Below are 24026 nucleotides of genomic sequence, written 5' to 3'. Positions count from 1 at the left end.
ATATCGGGGAGTGAGCAATATCGGGGAGTGAGCAATTACAGGGAGTGATCAAATACAGGGAGTGAGCAATGTCGGGAAGTGAGCAATATCGGGGAGTGAGCAATTACAGAGAGTGATCAAATACAGGGAGTGAGCAATGTCGGGTAGTGAGCAATGTCAGGTGTGTGAGCAACGTGGGAGAGAGAGCAACGTGAGAGAGAGACCAGAGTCGGAGAGAGAGCAGTGTCGAAGAGAGAGCATTGTCGGAGAGAGAGCAGTGTCGGAGAGTGAGGACTGTGGGAGAGTGAGGACTGTGGGAGAGTGAGGACTGTGGGAGAGTGAGGACTGTGGGAGAGTGAGGACTGTGGGAGAGTGAGGACTGTGGGAGAGTGAGGACTGTGGGAGAGTGAGGACTGTGGGAGAGTGAGGACTGTGGGAGAGTGAGGACTGTGGGAGAGTGAGGACTGTGGGAGAGTGAGGACTGTGGGAGAGTGAGCAATGTGGGAGAGCGAGCAATGAGGGAGAGTGAGCAATGACGGGGAGTCAGCAAAGTCGCTGAGTGCAAAATGTGGAGGAATGAGCAAAGTCAGGGATTGAGCAAAGTCAGGGAGTGAGCAACCTCAGTGAGTGGGCAACCTCAGTGAGTGGGCAAAGTCAGGAGTGAGCAATGTCGGGGAGGGAGCAATGTCGGAGTGAGCAATGTCAGGGAGTGTGCAATGTCGCGGAAGGAGCAATTTGGCGGGTGTTCAATTTCAGGAAGTGAGCAAAGTCAGGGAGTGAGCAACCTCAGTGAGTGAGCAACCTCAGTGAATGGGCAACCTCAGTGAGTGGGCAACCTCAGTGAGTGAGCAACCTCAGTGAGTGAGCAACCTCAGTGAGTGGGCAACCTCAGTGAGTGGGCAAAGTCAGGAGTGAGCAATGTCGGGGAGGGAGCAATGTCGGAGTGAGCAATGTCTGGGAGTGAGCAATGTCGTACAGTGAGCAATGGTGAGGAGTGAGCAATGGAGGAGAAGGAACAATGTCAGAGATTGAGCAATGTCGGAGAGTGCGCTATGTTGGGAGGTGAGAAATGTCAGAGCGTGAGCAACGTCGGGGTGTAAGCAGTGTCCGAAAGTGAGCAATGGCGGGGAGTGAGCAATGGTGGGGAGTGAGCAATGGCGGGGAGTGAGCAACGTCGGCGAGTGAGAAATGTCGGGGAATGAGCAAAGTTGGAGAGTGAGCCATGTCGGCGAGTGAGCCATGTCGGCGAGTGAGCAATGTCGGGGAGTGCGCAATGTCGGAGAGTGCGCAATGTCGGAGAGTGCGCAATGTCGGAGAGTGGGCAATGTCCAAGAGTGCGCAATGTCGGGGTGTGAGCAATGTCGGGGAGTGAGCAATGTCGGAGAGTGCGCAATGCGGGGTGTGAGCAATGTCGGGGAGTGAGCAATGTCAGGGATTGAGCAATGTCGGAGAGTGCGCAATGTCTCAGAGTGAGCAATGTCGCAGAGTGAGCAATGTCGCAGAGTGAGCAATGTCGGAGAGTGCGCAATGTCGCAGAGTGAGCAATGTCGCAGAGTGAGCGACGTCGGGGAGTGAGCGACGTCGTGGAGTGAGCGACGTCGTGGAGTGAGCGACGTCGTGGAGTGAGCGACGTCGTGGAGTGAGCGACGTCGGGGTGTGAGCGACGTCGGGGTGTGAGCGACGTCGGAGTGTGAGCGACGTCGGAGTGTGAGCGACGTCGGAGAGTGAGCGACGTCGGAGTGTGAGCGACGTCGGAGTGTGAGCGACGTCGGAGAGTGAGCGACGTCGGAGAGTGAGCGACGTCGGAGTGTGAGCGACGTCGGAGTGTGAGCGACGTCGGAGTGTGAGCGACGTCGGAGTGTGAGCGACGTCGGAGTGTGAGCGACGTCGGAGTGTGAGCGACGTCGGAGTGTGAGCGACGTCGGAGTGTGAGCGACGTCGGAGTGTGAGCGACGTCGGAGTGTGAGCGACGTCGGAGTGTGAGCGACGTCGGAGTGTGAGCGACGTCGGAGAGTTAGCAATTTCGAGGATTACCAATGTCAGGGAGTGAACAATGTCGGAGTGTGAGCGACGTCGGAGTGTGAGCGACGTCGGAGTGTGAGCGACGTCGGAGTGTGAGCGACGGAGTGTGAGCGACGTCGGAGTGTGAGCGACGTCGGAGTGTGAGCGACGTCGGAGTGTGAGCGACGTCGGAGTGTGAGCGACGTCGGAGTGTGAGCGACGTCGGAGTGTGAGCGACGTCGGAGTGTGAGCGACGTCGGAGTGTGAGCGACGTCGGAGTGTGAGCGACGTCGGAGTGTGAGCGACGTCGGAGTGTGAGCGACGTCGGAGTGTGAGCGACGTCGGAGTGTGAGCGACGTCGGAGTGTGAGCGACGTCGGAGTGTGAGCGACGTCGGAGTGTGAGCGACGTCGGAGTGTGAGCGACGTCGGAGTGTGAGCGACGTCGGAGTGTGAGCGACGTCGGAGTGTGAGCGACGTCGGAGTGTGAGCGACGTCGGAGTGTGAGCGACGTCGGAGTGTGAGCGACATCAGCGAGTTAGCAATTTCGAGAATTACCAATGTCAGGGAGTGAGGAATGTCGGGGAGTGAGGAATGTCGGGGAGTGAGGAATGTCGGGGAGTGAGCAATGTCGGGGAGTGAGCAATGTCGGGGAGTGAGCAATGTCGCGGAGTGAGCAATGTCGGCGAGTGAGCAATGTCGCCGAGTGAGCAATGTCGCCGAGTGAGCAATGTCGCCGAGTGAGCAATGTCGGGAAGTGAGCATTGTTGGCCAGTGAGCGATTTAGGAGACTAAGCAATGTAAGAGAGTGTGCAATGTCGGAGAGGGAACAACGTCGGACAATGAGCAATGTGAGACAGTGAACAGTGTTGGACAGTGAGCAATGTTGGATATCGAGCAATGTCGGGGAGTGGGCAATGTCAGAAATCGAGCAATGTCGGGGAGTGAGCAATGTCGGTGAGTGAGCAAAATCAAGGAGTGTGCAATGTTGGGGAGTGAGCAATTTCAGGCAGTGAGCAATGTCAGGGAGTGAGCAATGTCGGGAAGTGAGCAATGTCGGGCATTGAGCAATATCGGGGAGTGAGCAATATCGGGGAGTGAGCAATTACAGGGAGTGATCAAATACAGGGAGTGAGCAATGTCGGGAAGTGAGCAATATCGGGGAGTGAGCAATTACAGGGAGTGATCAAATACAGGGAGTGAGCAATGTCGGGTAGTGAGCAATGTCGGGAAGTGAGCAATGTCGGGCATTGAGCAATATCGGGGAGTGAGCAATATCGGGGAGTGAGCAATTACAGGGAGTGATCAAATACAGGGAGTGAGCAATGTCGGGAAGTGAGCAATATCGGGGAGTGAGCAATTACAGGGAGTGATCAAATACAGGGAGTGAGCAATGTCGGGTAGTGAGCAATGTCAGGTGTGTGAGCAACGTGGGAGAGAGAGCAACGTGAGAGAGAGACCAGTGTCGGAGAGAGAGCAGTGTCGAAGAGAGAGCATTGTCGGAGAGAGAGCAGTGTCGGAGAGTTAGCAGTGTCGGAGAGTGATGACTGTGGGAGAGTGATGACTGTGGGAGAGTGAGGACTGTGGGAGAGTGAGGACTGTGGGAGAGTGAGGACTATGGGAGAGTGAGGACTGTGGGAGAGTAAGGACTGTGGGAGAGTGAGGACTGTGGGAGAGTGAGCAATGTGGGAGAGTGAGCAATGTGGGAGAGTGAGCAATGTGGGAGAGCGAGCAATGAGGGAGAGCGAGCAATGACGGGGAGTCAACAAAGTCGCTGAGTGCAAAATGTGGAGGAATGAGCAAAGTCAGGGACTGAGCAAAGTTAGGGAGTGAGCAACCTCAGTGAGTGGGCAAAGTCAGGAGTGAGCAATGTCGGGGATGGAGCAATGTCGGAGTGAGCAATGTCAGGGAGTGTGCAATGTCGCGGAATGAGCAATTTGGCGGGTGTTCAATTTCAGGAAGTGAGCAAAGTCAGGGAGTGAGCAACCTCAGTGAGTGAGCAACCTCAGTGAGTGGGCAACCTCAGTGAGTGAGCAACCTCAGTGAGTGGGCAACCTCAGTGAGTGGGCAAAGTCAGGAGTGAGCAATGTCGGGGAGGGAGCAATGTCGGAGTGAGCAATGTCTGGGAGTGAGCAATGTCGTACAGTGAGCAATGGTGAGGAGTGAGCAATGGAGGAGAAGGAACAATGTCAGAGATTGAGCAATGTGGGAGAGTGCGCTATGTTGGGAGGTGAGCAATGTCAGAGCGTGAGCAACGTCGGGGTGTAAGCAGTGTCCGAGAGTGAGCAATGGCGGGGAGTGAGCAATGGTGGGGAGTGAGCAATGGCGGGGAGTGAGCAACGTCGGCGAGTGAGAAATGTCGGGGAATGAGCAAAGTTGGAGAGTGAGCCATGTCGGAGAGTTAGCAAAGTCGGGGAATGAGCAAAGTTGGAGAGTGAGCCATGTCGGCGAGTGAGCCATGTCGGCGAGTGAGCCATGTCGGCGAGTGAGCAATGTCGGCGAGTGAGCAATGTCGGAGAGTGCGCAATGTCGGAGAGTGCGCAATGTCGGGGTGTGAGCAATGTCGGGGAGTGAGCAATGTCGGAGAGTGCGCAATGCGGGGTGTGAGCAATGTCGGGGAGTGAGCAATGTCAGAGATTGAGCAATGTCGGAGAGTGCGCAATGTCTCAGAGTGCGCAATGTCGGAGAGTGCGCAATGTCTCAGAGTGAGCAATGTCGGAGAGTGCGCAATGTCTCAGAGTGAGCAATGTCGCAGAGTGAGCAATGTCGGGGAGTGAGCAATGTCGGGGAGTGAGCAATGTCGTGGAGTGAGCGACGTCGTGGAGTGAGCGACGTCGGAGTGTGAGCGACGTCGGAGTGTGAGCGACGTCGGAGTGTGAGCGACGTCGGAGTGTGAGCGACGTCGGAGTGTGAGCGACGTCGGAGTGTGTGCGACGTCGGGGTGTTTGCGACGTCGGGGTGTTTGCGACGTCGGGGTGTGTGCGACGTCGGGGTGTGAGCGACGTCGGGGTGTGAGCGACGTCGGGGTGTGAGCGACGTCGGGGTGTGAGCGACGTCGGGGTGTGAGCGACGTCGGGGTGTGAGCGACGTCGGGGTGTGAGCGACGTCGGGGTGTGAGCGACGTCGGGGTGTGAGCGACGTCGGGGTGTGAGCGACGTCGGGGTGTGAGCGACGTCTGAGTGTGAGCGACGTCGGAGTGTGAGCGACGTCGGAGTGTGAGCGACGTCGGAGTGTGAGCGACGTCGGAGTGTGAGCGACGTCGGAGTGTGAGCGACGTCGGAGTGTGAGCGACGTCGGAGGTGTGAGCGACGTCGGAGTGTGAGCGACGTCGGAGTGTGAGCGACGTCGGAGTGTGAGCGACGTCGGAGTGTGAGCGACGTCGGAGTGTGAGCGACGTCGGAGTGTGAGCGACGTCGGAGTGTGAGCGACGTCGGAGTGTGAGCGACGTCGGAGTGTGAGCGACGTCGGAGTGTGAGCGACGTCGGAGTGTGAGCGACGTCGGAGTGTGAGCGACGTCGGAGTGTGAGCGACGTCGGAGTGTGAGCGACGTCGGAGTGTGAGCGACGTCGGAGTGTGAGCGACGTCGGAGTGTGAGCGACGTCGGAGTGTGAGCGACACCAGCGAGTTAGCAATTTCGAGAATTACCAATGTCAGGGAGTGAACAATGTCGGGGAGTGAGCAATGTCAGGGAGTGAGCAATGTCGGGGAGTGAGCAATGTCGGGGAGTGAGCAATGTCGGGGAGTGAGCAATGTCGGGGAGTGAGCAATGTCGGGGAGTGAGCAATGTCGGGGAGTGAGCAATGTCGGGGAGTGAGCAATGTCGGGGAGTGAGCAATGTCGGGGAGTGAGCAATGTCGGGGAGTGAGCAATGTCGGGGAGTGAGCAATGTCGGGGCGTGAGCAATGTCGGGGCGTGAGGAATGTCGGGGCGTGAGGAATGTCGGGGCGTGAGGAATGTCGGGAAGTGAGCAATGTCGGGAAGTGAGCAATATCGGGAAGTGAGCAATATCGGGAAGTGAGCAATATCAGAGAGTGTGCAATGTCGGTGAGGGAACAATGTCGGAAAATGAGCAATGTGAGACAGTGAACAGTGTTGGACAGTGAGCAATGTCAGATATCGAGCAATGTCGGGGAGTGAGCAATGTCGGTGAGTGAGCAAAATCAAGGAATGTGCAATGTTGGGGAGTGAGCAATTTCAAGCAGTGAGCAAAGTCAGGGAGTGAGCAATGTTGGGGAATGAGCAATGTCAGCAGGTATTCAATTTCAGGGAGTGAGCAATGTCGGGAAGTGAGCAATGTCGGGAAGTGAGCAATTACAGGGAGTGAGCAATTACAGGGAGTGAGCAATATCGGGGAGTGAGCAATGACGGCGAGTGAGCAATGTCAGAGACAGAGCAATATCAGCGAGTGAGCAATGTCGGAGAGTGAGCAATGTCGGAGAGTGAACAGTGTCGGCTAGTGAGCAGGGTCGGAGAGTGAGCAGTGTACGAGAGTGAGCAATGTTGGGGAGTGGACAATAATGGGGGGTGAGCAATGTCAGGTGGGAGAGCAGTGTCAGGTGTGTGAGCAACGTGGGAGAGTGAGCAACGTGGGAGAGTGAGCAACGTGGGAGAGTGAGCAACGTGGGAGAGTGTGCAATGTGGGAGAGTGTGCAACGTGGGAGAGAGAGCAGTGTCGGAGAGAGAGCAGTGTCGGAGAGAGAGCAGTGTCGGAGAGAGAGCAGTGTCGGGGAGAGAGCAGTGTCGGAGAGCGAGCAGTGTCGGAGAGCGAGCAGTGTCGGAGAGCGAGCAGTGTCGGAGAGCGAGCAGTGTCGGAGAGCGAGCAGTGTCGGAGAGCGAGCAGTGTGGGAGAGCGAGCAGTGTGGGAGAGCGAGCAGTGTGGGAGAGCGAGCAGTGTGGGAGAGCGAGCAGTGTGGGAGAGCGAGCAGTGTGGGAGAGCGAGCAGTGTGGGAGAGCGAGCACTGTGGGAGAGCGAGCACTGTGGGAGAGCGAGCACTGTGGGAGAGCGAGCACTGTGGGAGAGCGAGCACTGTGGGAGAGCGAGCACTGTGGGAGAGCGAGCACTGTGGGAGAGCGAGCACTGTGGGAGAGCGAGCACTGTGGGAGAGCGAGCACTGTGGGAGAGCGAGCACTGTGGGAGAGCGAGCACTGTGGGAGAGCGAGCACTGTGGGAGAGCGAGCACTGTGGGAGAGCGAGCAATGTGGTTGAGTGAGCAATGACGGGGAGTCAGCAATGTCGGTGAGTGATAAATGTCGAGGAATGAGCAAAGTCAGCGAGTGAGCAACCTCAGTGAGTGAGCAACCTCAGGGAATGAGCAAAGTCAGGGAGTGAGCAACCTCAGTGAACGGGCAACCTCAGTGATTGGGCAAAATCAGGAGTGAGCAATGTCGGGGAGGGAGCAATGTCGGAGTGACCAATGTCAGGGAGTGTGCAATGTCGCGGAATGTGCAATTTGGCGGGTTTTCAATTTCAGGAAGTGAGCAATGTCAGGGAGTGAGCAATGTCTGAGGGTGAGCAATGTCTGAGAGTGAGCAATGTCTGAGAGTGAGCAATGTCTGGGAGTGAGCAATGTCGTACAGTGAGCAATGGAGGAGAAGGAACAATGTCAGAGATTGAGCAATGTCGGTGAGTGCGCCGTGTTGGGAGGTGAGCAATGTCAGAGCGTGAGCAATGTCGGGGTGTAAGCAGTGTCCGAGAGTGAGCAAAGTCAGAGAGTGAGCAATTGCGGGGAGTGAGCAATGGCGGACAATGAGCAACGTCGGAGAGTGAGAAATGTCGGGGAATGATCAAAGTCGGAGAGTGAGCAATGTCGGCGAGTGAGCAATGTCGGCGAGTGAGCAATGTCGGCGAGTGAGCAATGTCGGCGAGTGAGCAATGTCAGCGAGTGAGCAATGTCGCGGAGTGAGTAACGTTGCAGAGTGAGCAATGTCGGCGAGTGCGCAATGTCGCAGAGTGAGCAATGTCGGGGTGTGAGTAATGTCGGGGAGAGAGCAATGTCGGAGAGTGCGCAATGCGGGGTATGAGCAATGTCGGGGAGTGAGCAATGTCGGGGAGTGAGCAATGTCGGGGAGTGAGCAATGTCGAGGAGTGAGCAATTTCTGAAATTGAGCAATGTCAGAGAGTGAGCAACGTTGGAGAGTGAACAACGTCAGAGCGTGAGCAACGTCAAAGATTGAGCAACGTCGCAGAGTGAGCAACGTCGGAGTGTGAGAAATGTCGGAGAATGAGCAACATCAGCGAGTTAGCAATGTCGAGAATTACCAATGTCGGAGAGTGATCAATGTCGGGAAGTGAGCAACGTCGAAGAGTGAGCAACGTCGCAGAGTGAGCAACGTCGGAGTGTGAGCAACGTCGGAGTGTGAGAAATGTCGGAGAATGAGCAACATCAGCAAGTTAGCAATGTCAAGAATTACCAATGTCGGAGAGTGAGCAATGTCGGGGAGTGAGCAATGCCGGGGAGTGAGCAATGTCGGGGAGTGAGCAATGTCGAAGAGTGAGCAATGTCGGACATTGAGTAATGTCGGACATTGAGAATGTCGGGAAGTGAGCAATATCAGAGAGTGAGCATTGTCGGCCAGTGAGCGATTTAGGAGAGTAAGCAATGTAAGAGAGTGTGCAATGTCGGAGAGGGAACAATGTCGAACAGTGAGCAATGTGAGACAGTGAACAGTGTTGGACAGTAAGCAATGTTGGATATCGAGCAATGTCAGGGAGTGAGCAATGTCGGTGAGTGAGCAAAATCAAGGAGTGTGCAATGTTGGGGAGTGAGCAATTTCAGGCAGTGAGCAATGTCAGGGAGTGAGCAATGTCGGGGAGTGAGCAATGTCAGCAGGTATTCAATTTCAGGGAGTGAGCAATGTCGGGAAGTGAGCAATATCGGGGAGTGAGCAATTACAGGCAGTGAGCAATGTCAGCTGGGAGAGCAGTGTCAGGTGTGTGAGCAATGTGGGAGAGTGAGCAACGTGGGAGAGAGAGCAACGTGGGAGAGAGAGCAGTGTCGGAGAGAGAGCATTGTCGGTGAGAGAGCATTGTCGGAGAGAGAGCAGTTTCGGAGAGTGAGCAGTGTCAGAGAGTGAGCAGTGTCGCAGAGTGAGCAGTGTCGGAGAGTGAGCAGTGTCGGAGAGTGAGCAGTGTCGGAGAGTGAGCAGTGTCGGAGAGTGAGCAGTGTCGGAGTGTGAGCAGTGTCGGAGTGTGAGCAGTGTCGGAGTGTGAGCAGTGTCGGAGTGTGAGCAGTGTCGGAGTGTGAGCAGTGTCGAAGTGTGAGCACTGTGGGAGAGCGAGCACTGTGGGAGAGCGAGCACTGTGGGAGAGCGAGCACTGTGGGAGAGCGAGCACTGTGGGAGAGCGAGCACTGTGGGAGAGCGAGCACTGTGGGAGAGCGAGCACTGTGGGAGAGCGAGCACTGTGGGAGAGCGAGCACTGTGGGAGAGCGAGCACTGTGGGAGAGCGAGCACTGTGGGAGAGCGAGCACTGTGGGAGAGCGAGCACTGTGGGAGAGCGAGCACTGTGGGAGAGCGAGCACTGTGGGAGAGCGAGCACTGTGGGAGAGCGAGCAATGACGGGGAGTCAGCAATGTCGGTGAGTGATAAATGTCGAGGAATGAGCAAAGTCAGCGAGTGAGCAACCTCAGTGAGTGAGCAACCTCAGTGAGTGAGCAACCTCAGGGAATGAGTAAAGTCAGGGAGTGAGCAACCTCAGTGAATGGGCAACCTCAGTGATTGGGCAAAATCAGGAGTGAGCAATGTCGGGGAGGGAGCAATGTCGGAGTGACCAATGTCAGGGAGTGTGCAATGTCGCGGAATGTGCAATTTGGCGGGTTTTCAATTTCAGGAAGTGAGCAATGTCAGGGAGTGAGCAATGTCTGAGGGTGAGCAATGTCTGAGGGTGAGCAATGTCTGAGAGTGAGCAATGTCTGGGAGTGAGCAATGTTGTACAGTGAGCAATGGCGAGGAGTGAGCAATGGAGGAGAAGGAACAATGTCAGAGATTGAGCAATGTCGGTGAGTGCGCCGTGTTGGGAGGTGAGCAATGTCAGAGCGTGAGCAATTTCGGGGTGTAAGCAGTGTTCGAGAGTGAGCAAAGTCAGAGAGTGAGCAAAGTCAGAGAGTGAGCAATTGCGGGGATTGAGCAATGGCGGGGAGTGAGCAATGGCGGACAATGAGCAACGTCGGAGAGTGAGAAATGTCGGGGAATGATCAAAGTCGGAGAGTGAGCAATGTCGGCGAGTGAGCAATGTCGGCGAGTGAGCAATGTCGGCGAGTGAGCAATGTCGGCGAGTGAGCAATGTCGGCGAGTGAGCAATGTCAGCGAGTGAGCAATGTCAGCGAGTGAGCAATGTCGCGGAGTGAACAATGTCGCGGAGTGAGTAACGTTGCAGAGTGAGCAATGTCGGTGAGTGCGCAATGTCGCAGAGTGAGCAATGTCGGGGTGTGAGTAATGTCGGGGAGAGAGCAATGTCGGAGAGTGCGCAATGCGGGGTATGATCAATGTCGGGGAGTGAGCAATGTCGGGGAGTGAGCAATGTCGGGGAGTGAGCAATGTCGAGGAGTGAGCAATTTCTGAAATTGAGCAACGTCAAAGATTGAGCAACGTCGCAGAGTGAGCAACGTCGGAGTGTGAGCAACGTCGGAGTGTGAGAAATGTCGGAGAATGAGCAACATCAGCGAGTTAGCAATGTCGAGAATTACCAATGTCGGAGAGTGAACAATGTCGGGAAGTGAGCAACGTTGAAGAGTGAGCAACGTCGCAGAGTGAGCAACGTCGGAGTGTGAGAAATGTCGGAGAATGAGCAACATCAGCAAGTTAGCAATGTCAAGAACTACCAATGTCGGAGAGTGAGCAATGTCGGGAAGTGAGCAATGCCGGGGAGTGAGCAATGCCGGGGAGTGAGCAATGTCGGGGAGTGAGCAATGTCGAAGAGTGAGCAATGTCGGACATTGAGTAATGTCGGACATTGAGAATGTCGGGAAGTGAGCAATATCAGAGAGTGAGCATTGTCGGCCAGTGAGCGATTTAGGAGAGTAAGCAATGTAAGAGAGTGTGCAATGTCGGAGAGGGAACAATGTCGAACAGTGAGCAATGTGAGACAGTGAACAGTGTTGGACAGTAAGCAATGTTGGATATCGAGCAATGTCAGGGAGTGAGCAATGTCGGTGAGTGAGCAAAATCAAGGAGTGTGCAATGTTGGGGAGTGAGCAATTTCAGGCAGTGAGCAATGTCAGGGAGTGAGCAATGTCGGGGAGTGAGCAATGTCAGCAGGTATTCAATTTCAGGGAGTGAGCAATGTCGGGAAGTGAGCAATATCGGGGAGTGAGCAATTACAGGCAGTGAGCAATGTCAGCTGGGAGAGCAGTGTCAGGTGTGTGAGCAATGTGGGAGAGTGAGCAACGTGGGAGAGTGAGCAACGTGGGAGAGAGAGCAACGTGGGAGAGAGAGCAGTGTCGGAGAGAGAGCATTGTCGGTGAGAGAGCATTGTCGGAGAGAGAGCAGTTTCGGAGAGTGAGCAGTTTCGGAGAGTGAGCAGTTTCGGAGAGTGAGCAGTTTCGGAGAGTGAGCAGTTTCGGAGAGTGAGCAGTGTCGGAGAGTGAGCAGTGTCGCAGAGTGAGCAGTGTCGGAGAGTGAGCAGTGTCGGAGAGTGAGCAGTGTCGGAGTGTGAGCAGTGTGGGAGAGCGAGCAGTGTGGGAGAGCGAGCAGTGTGGGAGAGCGAGCAGTGTGGGAGAGCGAGCAGTGTGGGAGAGCGAGCAGTGTGGGAGAGCGAGCAGTGTGGGAGAGCGAGCAGTGTGGGAGAGCGAGCAGTGTGGGAGAGCGAGCAGTGTGGGAGAGCGAGCAGTGTGGGAGAGCGAGCAGTGTGGGAGAGCGAGCAGTGTGGGAGAGCGAGCAGTGTGGGAGAGCGAGCAGTGTGGGAGAGCGAGCAGTGTGGGAGAGCGAGCAGTGTGGGAGAGCGAGCAGTGTGGGAGAGCGAGCAGTGTGGGAGAGCGAGCAGTGTGGGAGAGCGAGCAGTGTGGGAGAGCGAGCACTGTGGGAGAGCGAGCACTGTGGGAGAGCGAGCACTGTGGGAGAGCGAGCAATGACGGGGAGTCAGCAATGTCGGTGAGTGATAAATGTCGAGGAATGAGCAAAGTCAGCGAGTGAGCAACCTCAGTGAGTGAGCAACCTCAGGGAATGAGCAAAGTCAGGGAGTGAGCAACCTCAGTGAATGGGCAACCTCAGTGATTTGGCAAAATCAGGAGTGAGCAATGTCGGGGAGGGAGCAATGTTGGAGTGACCAATGTCAGGGAGTGTGCAATGTCGCGGAATGTGCAATTTGGCGGGTTTTCAATTTCAGGAAGTGAGCAATGTCTGGGAGTGAGCAATGTCGTACAGTGAGCAATGGCGAGGAGTGAGCAATGGAGGAGAAGGAACAATGTCAGAGATTGAGCAATGTCGGTGAGTGCGCCGTGTTGGGAGGTGAGCAATGTCAGAGCGTGAGCAATGTCGGGGTGTAAGCAGTGTCCGAGAGTGAGCAAAGTCAGAGAGTGAGCAATTGTGGGGATTGAGCAATGGCGGGGAGTGAGCAATGGCGGACAATGAGCAACGTCGGAGAGTGAGAAATGTCGGGGAATGATCAAAGTCGGAGAGTGAGCAATGTCGGCGAGTGAGCAATGTCGGCAAGTGAGCAATGTCAGCGAGTGAGCAATGTCAGCGAGTGAGCAATGTCAGCGAGTGAGCAATGTCGCGGAGTGAACAATGTCGCGGAGTGAGTAACGTTGCAGAGTGAGCAATGTCGGCGAGTGCGCAATGTCGCAGAGTGAGCAATGTCGGGGTGTGAGTAATGTCGGGGAGAGAGCAATGTCGGGGAGTGCGCAATGCGGGGTATGAGCAATGTCGGGCAGTGAGCAATGTCGGGGAGTGAGCAATGTCGGGGAGTGAGCAATGTCGGGGAGTGAGCAATGACAAGGAGTGAGCAATTTCTGAAATTGAGCAATGTCAGAGAGTGAGCAACGTTGGAGAGTGAACAACATCAGAGTGTGAGCAACGTCAAAGATTGAGCAACGTCGCAGAGTGAGCAACGTCGGAGTGTGAGCAACGTCGGAGTGTGAGAAATGTCGGAGAATGAGCAACATCAGCGAGTTAGCAATGTCGAGAATTACCAATGTCGGAGAGTGAACAATGTCGGGAAGTGAGCAACGTCGCAGAGTGAGCAACGTCGGAGTGTGAGAAATGTCGGAGAATGAGCAACGTCAGCAAGTTAGCAATGTCAAGAATTACCAATGTCGGAGAGTGAGCAATGTCGGGAAGTGAGCAACGTCGGGGAGTGAGCAATGCCGGGGAGTGAGCAATGTCGCGGAGTGAGCAATGTCGAAGAGTGAGCAATGTCGGACATTGAGTAATGTCGGATATTGAGAATGTCGGGAAGTGAGCAATATCAGAGAGTGAGCATTGTCGGCCAGTGAGCGATTTAGGAGAGTAAGCAATGTCAGAGAGTGTGCAATGTCGGAGAGGGAACAACGTCGGACAATGAGCAATGTGAGACAGTGAACAGTGTTGGACAGTGAGCAATGTTGGATATCGAGCAATGTCAGGGAGTGGGCAATGTCAGAAATCGAACAATGTCGGGGAGTGAGCAATGTCGGTGAGTGAGCAAAATCAAGGAGTGTGCAATGTTGGGGAGTGAGCAATTTCAGGCACTGTGGGAGAGTGAGCACTGTGGGAGAGCAGTGTCGGAGAGAGAGCAGTGTCGGAGAGAGAGCAGTGTCGGAGAGAGAGCAGTTTCGGAGAGCGAGCAGTGTGGGAGAGCGAGCAGTGTGGGAGAGCGAGCAGTGTGGGAGAGCGAGCAGTGTGGGAGAGCGAGCAATGACGGGGAGTCAGCAATGTCGGTGAGTGATAAATGTTGAGGAATGAGCAAAGTCAGCGAGTGAGCAACCTCAGTGAGTGAGCAACCTCAGGGAATGAGCAAAGTCAGGGAGTGAGCAACCTCAGTGAGTGGGCAACCTCAGTGATTGGGCAAAATCAGGAGTGAGCAATGTCGGGGAGGGAGCAATTTCGGAGTGACCAATGTCAGGGAGTGTGCAATGTCGCGGAATGTGCAATTTGGCGGGTGTTCAATTTCAGGAAGTGAGCAATGTCAGGGAGTGAGCAATGTCTGAGGGTGAGCAATGTCTGAGAGTGAGCAATGTCTGGGAGTGAGCAATGTCGTACAGTGAGCAATGGCGAGGAGTGAGCAATGGAGGAGAAGGAACAATGTCAGAGATTGAGCAATGTCGGTGAGTGCGCCGTGTTGGGAGGTGAGCAATGTCAGAGCGTGAGCAATGTCGGTGTGTAAGCAGTGTCCGAGAGTGAGCAAAATCAGCGAGTGAGCAATTGCGGGGATTGAGCAATGGCGGGGAGTGAGCAATGGCGGACAATGAGCAACATCGGAGAGTGAGAAATGTCAGGGAATGATCAAAGTCGGCGAGTGAGCAATGTCGGCGAGTGAGCAATGTCGGCAAGTGAGCAATGTCGGAGAGTGAGCAATGTCGCGGTGTGAGTAACGTGGCAGAGTGAGCAATGTCGGAGAGTGCGCACTGTCGCAGAGTGCGCAATGTCGCAGAGTGCGCAATGTCGGGGTGTAAGCAATGTTGGGGAGAGAGCAATGTCGTAGAGTGCGCAATGCGGGGTATGATGAATGTCGGGGAGTGAGCAATGTCGGGGAGTGAGCAATGTCGAGGAGTGAGCAATTTCTGAAATTGAGCAATGTCAGAGAGTGAGCAACGTCGGAGTGTGAGCAACGTCGGAGTGTGAGCAACGTCGGAGTGTGAGCAACGTCGGAGTGTGAGCAACGTCGGAGTGTGAGCAACGTCGGAGTGTGAGCAACGTCGGAGTGTGAGCAACGTCGGAGAGTGAACAACGTCGGGAAGTGAGCAACGTCGCAGAGTGAGCAACGTCGCAGTGTGAGCAACGTCGCAGAGTGAGCAACGTCGCAGAGTGAGCAACGTCGCGAAGTGAGCAACGTCGGGGAGTGAGCAATGTCGAAGAGTGAGCAATGTCGGACATTGAGTAATGTCGGACAGTGAGAATGTCGGGAAGTGAGCAATATCAGAGAGTGAGCATTGTCGGCCAGTGAGCGATTTAGGAGAGTAAACAATGTCAGAGAGTGTGCAATGTCGGAGAGGGAACAACGTTGGACAATGAGCAATGTGAGACAGTGAACAGTGTTGGACAGTGAGCAATGTTGGATATCGAGCAATGTCAGGGAGTGGGCAATGTCAGAAATCGAACAATGTCGGGGAGTGAGCAATGTCGGTGAGTGAGCAAAATCAAGGAGTGTGCAATGTTGGGGAGTGAGCAATTTCAGGCAGTGAGCAATGTCAGGGAGTGAGCAATGTCAGGGAATGAGCAATGTCAGCAGGTATTCAATTTCAGGGAGTGAGCAATGTCGGGAAGTGAGCAATGTCGGGAAGTGAGCAATGTCGGGAAGTGAGCAATATCGGGGACTGAGCAATTACAGGGAGTGAGCAAATACAGGGAGTGAGCAAATACAGGGAGTGAGCAATGTCGGGGAGTGAGCAATGTCGGGGAGTGAGCAATGTCGGGGAGTGAGCAATGTCGGGGAGTGAGCAATGTCGGGGAGTGAGCAATGTCGGGGAGTGAGCAATGTCGGGGAGTGAGCAATGTCGGAGAGTGAGCAATGTCTGAGAGTCAGCACTGTTGGAAATCGAGCAATGTCGGGTAGTGAGCAATGTCGGGGAGTGAGCAATGTCGGTGGGTGAGCAGTGTCTGGAAGTGAGCAATGTTGGATAGTGAGCAATGTCAGAGACAGAGCAATGTCGGAGAGTGAGCAAGGTCGGAGAGTGAGCAATGTCGGAGAGTGAGCAATGTCGGAGGGTGAGCAGTGTCGGCTAGTGCGTAGGGTCGGAGAGTGAGCAGTGTCGGAGAGTGAGCAGTGTCGGAGAGTGAGCAGTGTCGGAGAGTGAGCAGTGTCGGAGAGTGAGCAGTTTAGGAGAGTGAGCAATGTCGAGGAGTCGACAATAATGGGGGGTGAGCAATGTCAGGTGGGAGAGCCGTGTGAGGTGCGTGAGCAACGTGGGAGAGAGAGCAACGTGGGAGAGTGAGCAGTGTCGGAGAGTCAGCAGTTTCGGAGAGTGAGCAGTCTCGTAGAGTGAGCAGGGTCGGAGAGTGAGCAGTGTCGGAGAGTGAGCAGTGTCGGAGAGTGAGCAGTGTCGGAGAGTGAGCAGTGTCGGAGAGTGAGCAGTGTCGGAGAGTGAGCAGTGTCGGAGAGTGAACAGTGTCGGAGAGTGAACAGTGTCGGAGAGTGAACAGTGTCGGAGAGTGAACAGTGTGGGAGAGTGAGCACTGTGGGAGAGTGAGCACTGTGGGAGAGTGAGCACTGTGGGAGAGTGAGCACTGTGGGAGAGTGAGCACTGAGGGAGAGTGAGCACTGAGGGAGAGTGAGCACTGAGGGAGAGTGAGCACTGTGGGAGAGTGAGCAACGTGGGAGAGTGAGCAACGTGGGAGAGTGAGCAACGTGGGAGAGTGAGCAACGTGGGAGAGTGAGCAACGTGGGAGAGTGTGCAACGTGGGAGAGAGAGCAACGTGGGAGAGAGAGCAGTGTCGGAGAGAGAGCAGTGTCGGAGAGAGAGCACTGTCGGAGAGAGAGCACTGTCGGAGAGTGAGCAGTGTCGGAGAGTGAGCAGTGTCGGAGAGTGAGCAGTGTCGGGGAGCGAGCAGTGTCGGGGAGCGAGCAGTGTCGGGGAGCGAGCAGTGTCGGGGAGCGAGCAGTGTCGGGGAGCGAGCAGTGTCGGGGAGCGAGCAGTGTCGCGGAGCGAGCAGTGTCGCGGAGCGAGCAGTGTCGTAGAGCGAGCACTGTGGGAGAGCGAGCACTGTGGGAGAGCGAGCACTGTGGGAGAGTGAGCAATGTGGGAGAGTGAGCAATGACGGGGAGTCAGCATTGTCGGTGAGTGATAAATGTCGAGGAATGAGCAAAGTCAGCGAGTGAGCAACCTCTGAGTGAGCAACCTCAGGGAATGAGCAAAGTCAGGGAGTGAGCAACCTCAGTGATTGGGCAAAATCAGGAATGAGCAATGTCGGGCAGGGAGCAATGTCTGAGTGAGCAATGTCAGGGAGTGTGCAATGTCGCGGAATGTGCAATTTGGCGGGTGTTCAATTTCAGGAAGTGAGCAATGTCTGAGGGTGAGCAATGTCTGAGGGTGAGTAATGTCTGAGAGTGAGCAATGTCTGGGAGTGAGCAATGTCGTACAGTGAGCAATGGCGAGGAGTGAGCAATGGAGGAGAAGGAACAATGTCAGAGATTGAGCAATGTCAGTGAGTGCGCCGTGTTGGGAGGTGAGCAATGTCAAAGCGTGAGCAATGTCGGTGTGTAAGCAGTGTCCGAGAGTAAGCAAAATCAGAGAGTGAGCAATTGCGGGGATTGAGCAATGGCGGGGATGAGCAATGGCGGACAATGAGCAACGTCAGAGAGTGAGCAATGTCGGGGAATGATCAAAGTCGGCGAGTGAGCAATGTCGGCGAGTGAGCAATGTCGGCGAGTGAGCAATGTCAGCGAGTGAGCAATGTCAGCGAGTGAGCAATGTCGGCGAGTGAGCAATGTCGCGGAGTGAGTAACGTGGCAGAGTGCGCAATGTCGCAGAGTGAGCAATGTCGGGGTGTGAGCAACGTCGGGGAGAGAGCAATGTCGGAGAGTGCGCAATGCGGGGTATGAGGAATGTCGGGGAGTGAGCAATGTCGGGGAGTGAGCAATGTCGGGGAGTGAGCAATGTCGAGGAGTGAGCAATTTCTGAAATTGAGCAATGTCAGAGAGTGAGCAACGTTGGAGAGTGAACAACATCAGAGTGTGAGCAACGTCAAAGATTGAGCAACGTCGCAGAGTGAGCAACGTCGGAGTGTGAACAACGTCGGAGTGTGAGAAATGTCGGAGAATGAGCTACATCAGCGAGTTAGCAATGTCGAGAATTACCAATGTCGGAGAGTGAACAATGTCGGGAAGTGAGCAACGTCGCAGAGTGAGCAACGTCGCAGAGTGAGCAACGCCGCAGAGTGAGCAATGTCGGAGTGTGAGCAACGTCGGAGTGTGAGAAATGTCGGAGAATGAGCAACATCAGCAAGTTAGCAATGTCAAGAATTACCAATGTCGGAGAGTGAACAATGTCGGGAAGTGAGCAATGTCGGGAAGTGAGCAATGTCGGGAAGTGAGCAATGTCGGGGAGTGAGCAATGTCGGGGAGTGAGCAATGTCGGGGAGTGAGCAATGTCGGGGAGTGAGCAATGTCGGGGAGTGAGCAATGTCGGGGAGTGAGCAATGTCGAAGAGTGAGCAATGTCGGACATTGAGTAATGTCAGACAGTGAGAATGTCGGGAAGTGAGCAATATCAGAGAGTGAGCATTGTCGGCCAGTGAGCGATTTAGGAGAGTAAGCAATGTAAGAGAGTGTGCAATGTCGGAGAGGGAACAATGTCGAACAGTGAGCAATGTGAGACAGTGAACAGTGTTGGACAGTAAGCAATGTTGGATATCGAACAATGTCGGGGAGTGAGCAATGTCGGTGAGTGAGCAAAATCAAGGAGTGTGCAATGTTGGGGAGTGAGCAATTTCAGGCAGTGAGCAATGTCAGGGAGTGAGCAATGTCGGGGAGTGAGCAATGTCAGCAGGTATTCAATTTCAGGGAGTGAGCAATGTCGGGAAGTGAGCAATATCGGGGAGTGAGCAATTACAGGCAGTGAGCAATTACAGGCAGTGAGCAAATACAGGGAGTGAGCAATTTCCGGGAGTGAGCAATTTCCGGGAGTGAGCAATTTCCGGGAGTGAGCAATTTCGGGGAGTGAGCAATTTCGGGGAGTGAGCAATTTCGGGGAGTGAGCAATTTCGGGGAGTGAGCAATTTCGGGGAGTGAGCAATTTCGGGGAGTGAGCAATGTCGGGGAATGAGCAATGTCAGAAAGTGAGCAATGTCGGAGAGTGAGCAATGTCTAAGTGTCAGCAATGTTGGAAGTCGAGCAATGTCGGGTAGTGAGCAATGTCAGGTGGGAGAGCAGTGTCAGGTGTGTGAGCAACGTGGGAGAGTGAGCAACGTGGGAGAGTGAGCAACGTGGGAGAGAGAGCAACGTGGGAGAGAGAGCAGTGTCGGAGAGAGAGCAGTGTCGGAGAGAGAGCAGTGTCGGAGAGAGAGCAGGGTCGGAGAGTGAGCAGTGTCGGAGAGTGAGCAGTTTCGGAGAGTGAGCAGTTTCGGAGAGTGAGCAGTGTCGGAGAGTGAGCAGTGTCGGAGAGTGAGCAGTGTCGGAGAGTGAGCAGTGTCGGAGAGTGAGCAGTGTCGGAGAGAGAGCAGTGTCGGAGAGAGGGCATTGTCGGAGAGAGAGCAGTGTCGGAGAGTGAGCTGTTTCGGAGAGTGAGCGGTTTCGGAGAGAGAGCGGTTTCGGAGAGTGAGCGGTTTCGGAGAGTGAGCGGTTTCGGAGAGTGAGCGGTTTCGGAGAGTGAGCGGTGTGGGAGAGTGAGCGGTGTGGGAGAGTGAGCGGTGTGGGAGAGTGAGCGGTGTGGGAGAGTGAGCGGTGTGGGAGAGTGAGCGGTGTGGGAGAGTGAGCGGTGTGGGAGAGTGAGCGGTGTGGGAGAGTGAGCGGTGTGGGAGAGTGAGCGGTGTGGGAGAGTGAGCAATGACGGGGAGTCAGCAATGTCGGTGAGTGATAAATGTCGAGGAATGAGCAAAGTCAGCGAGTGAGCAACCTCAGGGAATGAGCAAAGTCAGGGAGTGAGCAACCTCAGTGAGTGAGCAACCTCAGTGAGTGGGCAACCTCAGTGAGTGGGCAATATCAGGAGTGAGCAAAGTCGGGGAGGGAGCAATGTCGGAGTGACCAATGTCAGGGAGTGTGCAATGTCGTGGAATGTGCAATTTGGCGGGTGTTCAATTTCAGGAAGTGAGCAATGTCAGGGAGTGAGCAATGTCTGAGGGTGAGCAATGTCTGAGAGTGAGCAATGTCTGGGAGTGAGCAATGTCGTACTGTGAGCAATGGCGAGGAGTGAGCAATGGAGGAGAAGGAACAATGTCAGAGATTGAGCAATGTCGGTGAGTGCACCGTGTTGGGAGGTGAGCAATGTCAGAGCGTGAGCAATGTCGGTGTGTAAGCAGTGTCCGAGAGTGAGCAAAATCAGAGAGTGAGCAATGGCGGGGAGTGAGCAATGGCGGACATTGAGCAACGTCGGAGAGTGAGAAATGTCGGGGAATGATCAAAGTCGGAGAGTGAACAATGTCGGAGAGTGAGCAATGTCGGCGAGTGAGCAATGTCGGCGAGTGAGCAATGTCGGCGAGTGAGCAATGTCGGCGAGTGAGCAATGTTGCAATGTGAGCAATGTCGGAGAGTGAGCAATGTCACGGAGTGAGTAACGTGGCAGAGTGAGCAATGTCGGAGAGTGCACAATGTCGCAGAGTGAGCAATGTCGGGGAGAGAGCAATGTCGGAGAGTGTGCAATGCGGGGTATGAGGAATGACGGGGAGTGAGCAATGTCGGGGAGTGAGCAATGTCGGGGAGTGAGCAATTTCGAGGAGTGAGCAATGTCGGAGATTGAGCAATATCTGAAATTGAGCAATGTCAGAGAGTGAGCACCGTCAGAGAGTGAGCACCGTCAGAGAGTGAGCACCGTCAGAGAGTGAGCACCGTCAGAGAGTGAGCACCGTCAGAGAGTGAGCACCGTCAGAGAGTGAGCAACGTCAAAGATTGAGCAACGTCGCAGACTGAGCAACGTCGGAGTGTGAGAAATGTCGGAGTATGAGCAACATCAGCAAGTTAGCAATGTCGGAGAGTGAACAATGTCGGAGAGTGAACAATGTCGGAGAGTGAACAATGTCGGAGAGTGAACAATGTCGGAGAGTGAACAATGTCGGGAAGTGAGCAACGTCGCAGAGTGAGCAACGTCGCAGAGTGAGCAATGTCGGAGTTTGAGAAATGTCGGAGAATGAGCAACATCACAAGTTAGCAATGCCAAGAATTACCAATGTCGGAGAGTGAACAATGTCGGGAAGTGAGCAATGTCGGGGAGTGAGCAATGTCGGGAAGTGAGCAATGTCGGGAAGTGAGCAATGTCGGGGAGTGAGCAATGTCGGACATTGAGTAATGTCGGACAGTGAGAATGTCGGGAAGTGAGCAATATCAGAGAGTGAGCATTGTCGGCCAGTGAGCGATTTAGGAGAGTAAACAATGTCAGAGCGTGTGCAATGTCGGAGAGGGAACAATGTCGAACAGTGAGCAATGTAAGACAGTGAACAGTGTTGGACAGTAAGCAATGTTGGATATCGAGCAATGTCGGGGAGCGAGCAATGTCGGTGAGTGAGCAAAATCAAGGAGTGTGCAATGTTGGGGAGTGAGCAATTTCAGGCAGTGAGTAATGTCAGGGAGAGAGCAATGTCGGGAAATGAGCAATGTCAGCAGGTATTCAATTTCAGGGAGTGAGCAATGTCGGGAAGTGAGCAATGTCGGGCAGTGAGCAATATCGGGCAGTGAGCAATATCGGGGAGTGAGCAAATACAGGGAGTGAGCAAATACAGGGAGTGAGCAAATACAGGGAGTGAGCAATGTCGGGGAGTGAGCAATGTCAGAGAGTGAGCAATGTCAGAAAGTGAGCAATGTCGGGTAGTGAGCAATGTCGGGGAGTGAGCAATGTTGGATAGTTAGCAATGTCAGAGACAGAGCAATGTCGGAGAGTGAGCAGTGTCGGAGAGTGAGCAGTGTCGGGGAGTGGACAATAATGGTCGGTGACCAATGTCAGGTGGGAGCGTAGTGTCAGGTGTGTGAGCAACGTGGGAGAGTGAGCAACGTGGGAGAGTGAGCAACGTGGGAAAGAGAGCAACGTGGCAGAGATAGCAGTGTCGGAGAGAGAGCAGTGTCGGAGAGAGAGCAGTGTCGGAGAGTCAGCAGTTTCGGAGAGTGAGCAGTTTCGGAGAGTGAGCAGTGTCGGAGAGTGAGCAGCGTCGGAGAGTGAGCAACGTGGGAGAGTGAGCAACGTGGGAGAGTGAGCAACGTGGGAGAGTGAGCAACGTGGGAGAGTGAGCAATGTAGTGGACTGAGCAGTGTCAGTGAGTGAGCAGTGTGGGACAGTGAGCAATGTGGGGGAGCGAGCAATAACGGGGAGTCTGCAATGTCGGTGAGTGAAAAATGTCGCGGAATGAGCAAAGTCAGGGAGTGAGCAAAGTCAGGGAGTGAGCAAAGTCAGGGAATGAGCAAAGTCAGGGAATGAGCAAAGTCAGGGAATGAGCAAAGTCAGGGAATGAGCAAAGTCAGGGAATGAGCAAAGTCAGGGAATGAGCAAAGTCAGGGAGTGAGCAACCTCAGTGAGTTAGCAACCTCAGTGAGTGAGCAAAATCAGGGAGTGAGCAATGTTGGGGACTGAGCAATGTCAGAGAGTGAACAATGTCAGAGAGTGAGCAATGTCAGGGAGTTTGCAATGTCGGGGCTTGAGCAATGTCGGTGGGTGTTCAATTTCAGGAAGTGAGCAATGTCAGGGAGTGAGCAATTTCAGGGAGTGAGCAATGCTGGAGAGTGAGCAATGCTGGAGAGTGAGCAATGCTGGAGAGTGAGCAATGCTGGAGAGTGAGCAATGCTGGAGAGTGAGCAATGCTGGAGAGTGAGCAATGTCGGAGAGTGAGCAGTGTCGGAGAGTGAGCAGTGTCGGAGAGTGAGCAGTGTCGGAGAGTGAGCAGTGTCGGAGAGTGAGCAGTGTCGGAGAGTGAGCAGTGTCGGAGAGTGAGCAGTGTCGGAGAGTGAGCAGTGTCGGAGAGTGAGCAGGGTCAGAGAGTGAGCATCGTCGGCGAGTGAGCATCGTCGGCGAGTGTGCAATGTCGGGGAGTGTGCAATGTCGGGGAGTGTGCAATGTCGGGGAGTGTGCAATGTCGGGGAGTGTGCAATGTCGGGGAGTGTGCAATGTCGGGGAGTGTGCAATGTCGTGGAGTGAGCAATGTCGGGGAGTGAGCATTGTTGGAGAGAGTACAAAGTCGCGTGGGTGAGCAATGCTGGAGAGTGAGCAATGTCTGCGAGTGAACAATTTTGGGGAGTGGACAATAATGTGGGGTGAGCAATGTCAGGTGGGAGAGCAGTGTCAGGTGGATGAGCAATGTCGGGGACTGAGCAGTGTCGGTGAGTGAAAAATGTCGCGGAATGAGCAAAGTCAGGGAGTGAGCAATGTCAGGGAATGAGCAAAATCAGGGAGTGAGCAACCTCAGGGAGTGAGCAACCTCAGGGAGTGAGCAACCTCAGGGAGTGAGCAAAATCAGGGAGGGAGCAAAATCAGGGAGGGAGCAAAGTTGGAGAGGGAGTAACATTGGGGACTGAGCAATGTCAGGGAGTGAGCAATGTTGGGGACTGAGCAATGTCAGAGAGTGAACAATGTCAGAGAGTGAGCAATGTCAGGGAGTTTGCAATGTCAGGGCTTGAGCAATGTCGGCGGGTGTTCAATTTCAGGAAGTGAGCAATGTCAGGGAGTGAGCAATTTCAGGGAGTGAGCAATGATGGAGAGTGAGCGATGTCGGAGAGTGAGCAGTGTCGGAGAGTGAGCAGTGTCGGAGAGTGAGCAGTGTCGGAGAGTGAGCAGTGTCGGAGAGTGAGCAGGGTCGGAGAGTGAGCAGGGTCGGAGAGTGAGCAGGGTCGGAGATTGAGCAATGTCGGAGAGTGAGCAATGTCGGAGAGTGAGCAATGTCGGTGAGTGAGCAATGTCGGTGAGTGAGCAATGTCGGTGAGTGAGCAATGTCGGAGAGTGAGCAATGTCGGGGAGTGAGCAATGTCGGGGAGTGAGCAATGTCGGGGAGTGAGCAATGTCGGGGAGTGAGCAATGTCGGGGAGTGAGCAATGTCGGGGAGTGAGCAATGTCGGGGAGTGAGCAATGTCGGGGAGTGAGCAATGTCGGGGAGTGAGCAATGTCGGGGAGTGAGCAATGTCGGGGAGTGAGCAATGTCGGGGAGTGAGCAATGTCGGGGAGTGAGCAATGTCGGGGAGTGAGCAATGTCGGGGAGTGAGCAATGTCGGGGAGTGAGCAATGTCGGGGAGTGAGCAATGTCGGGGAGTGAGCAATGTCGGGGAGTGAGCAATGTCGGGGAGTGAGCAA

Source organism: Carcharodon carcharias, chromosome 4 (assembly GCF_017639515.1).
Source record: "Carcharodon carcharias isolate sCarCar2 chromosome 4, sCarCar2.pri, whole genome shotgun sequence".
In the NCBI taxonomy this organism is placed as follows: domain Eukaryota; kingdom Metazoa; phylum Chordata; class Chondrichthyes; order Lamniformes; family Lamnidae; genus Carcharodon; species Carcharodon carcharias.
The sequence above is the reverse complement of the archived record's forward strand: the minus strand, read 5'-3'. Positions refer to the sequence as shown.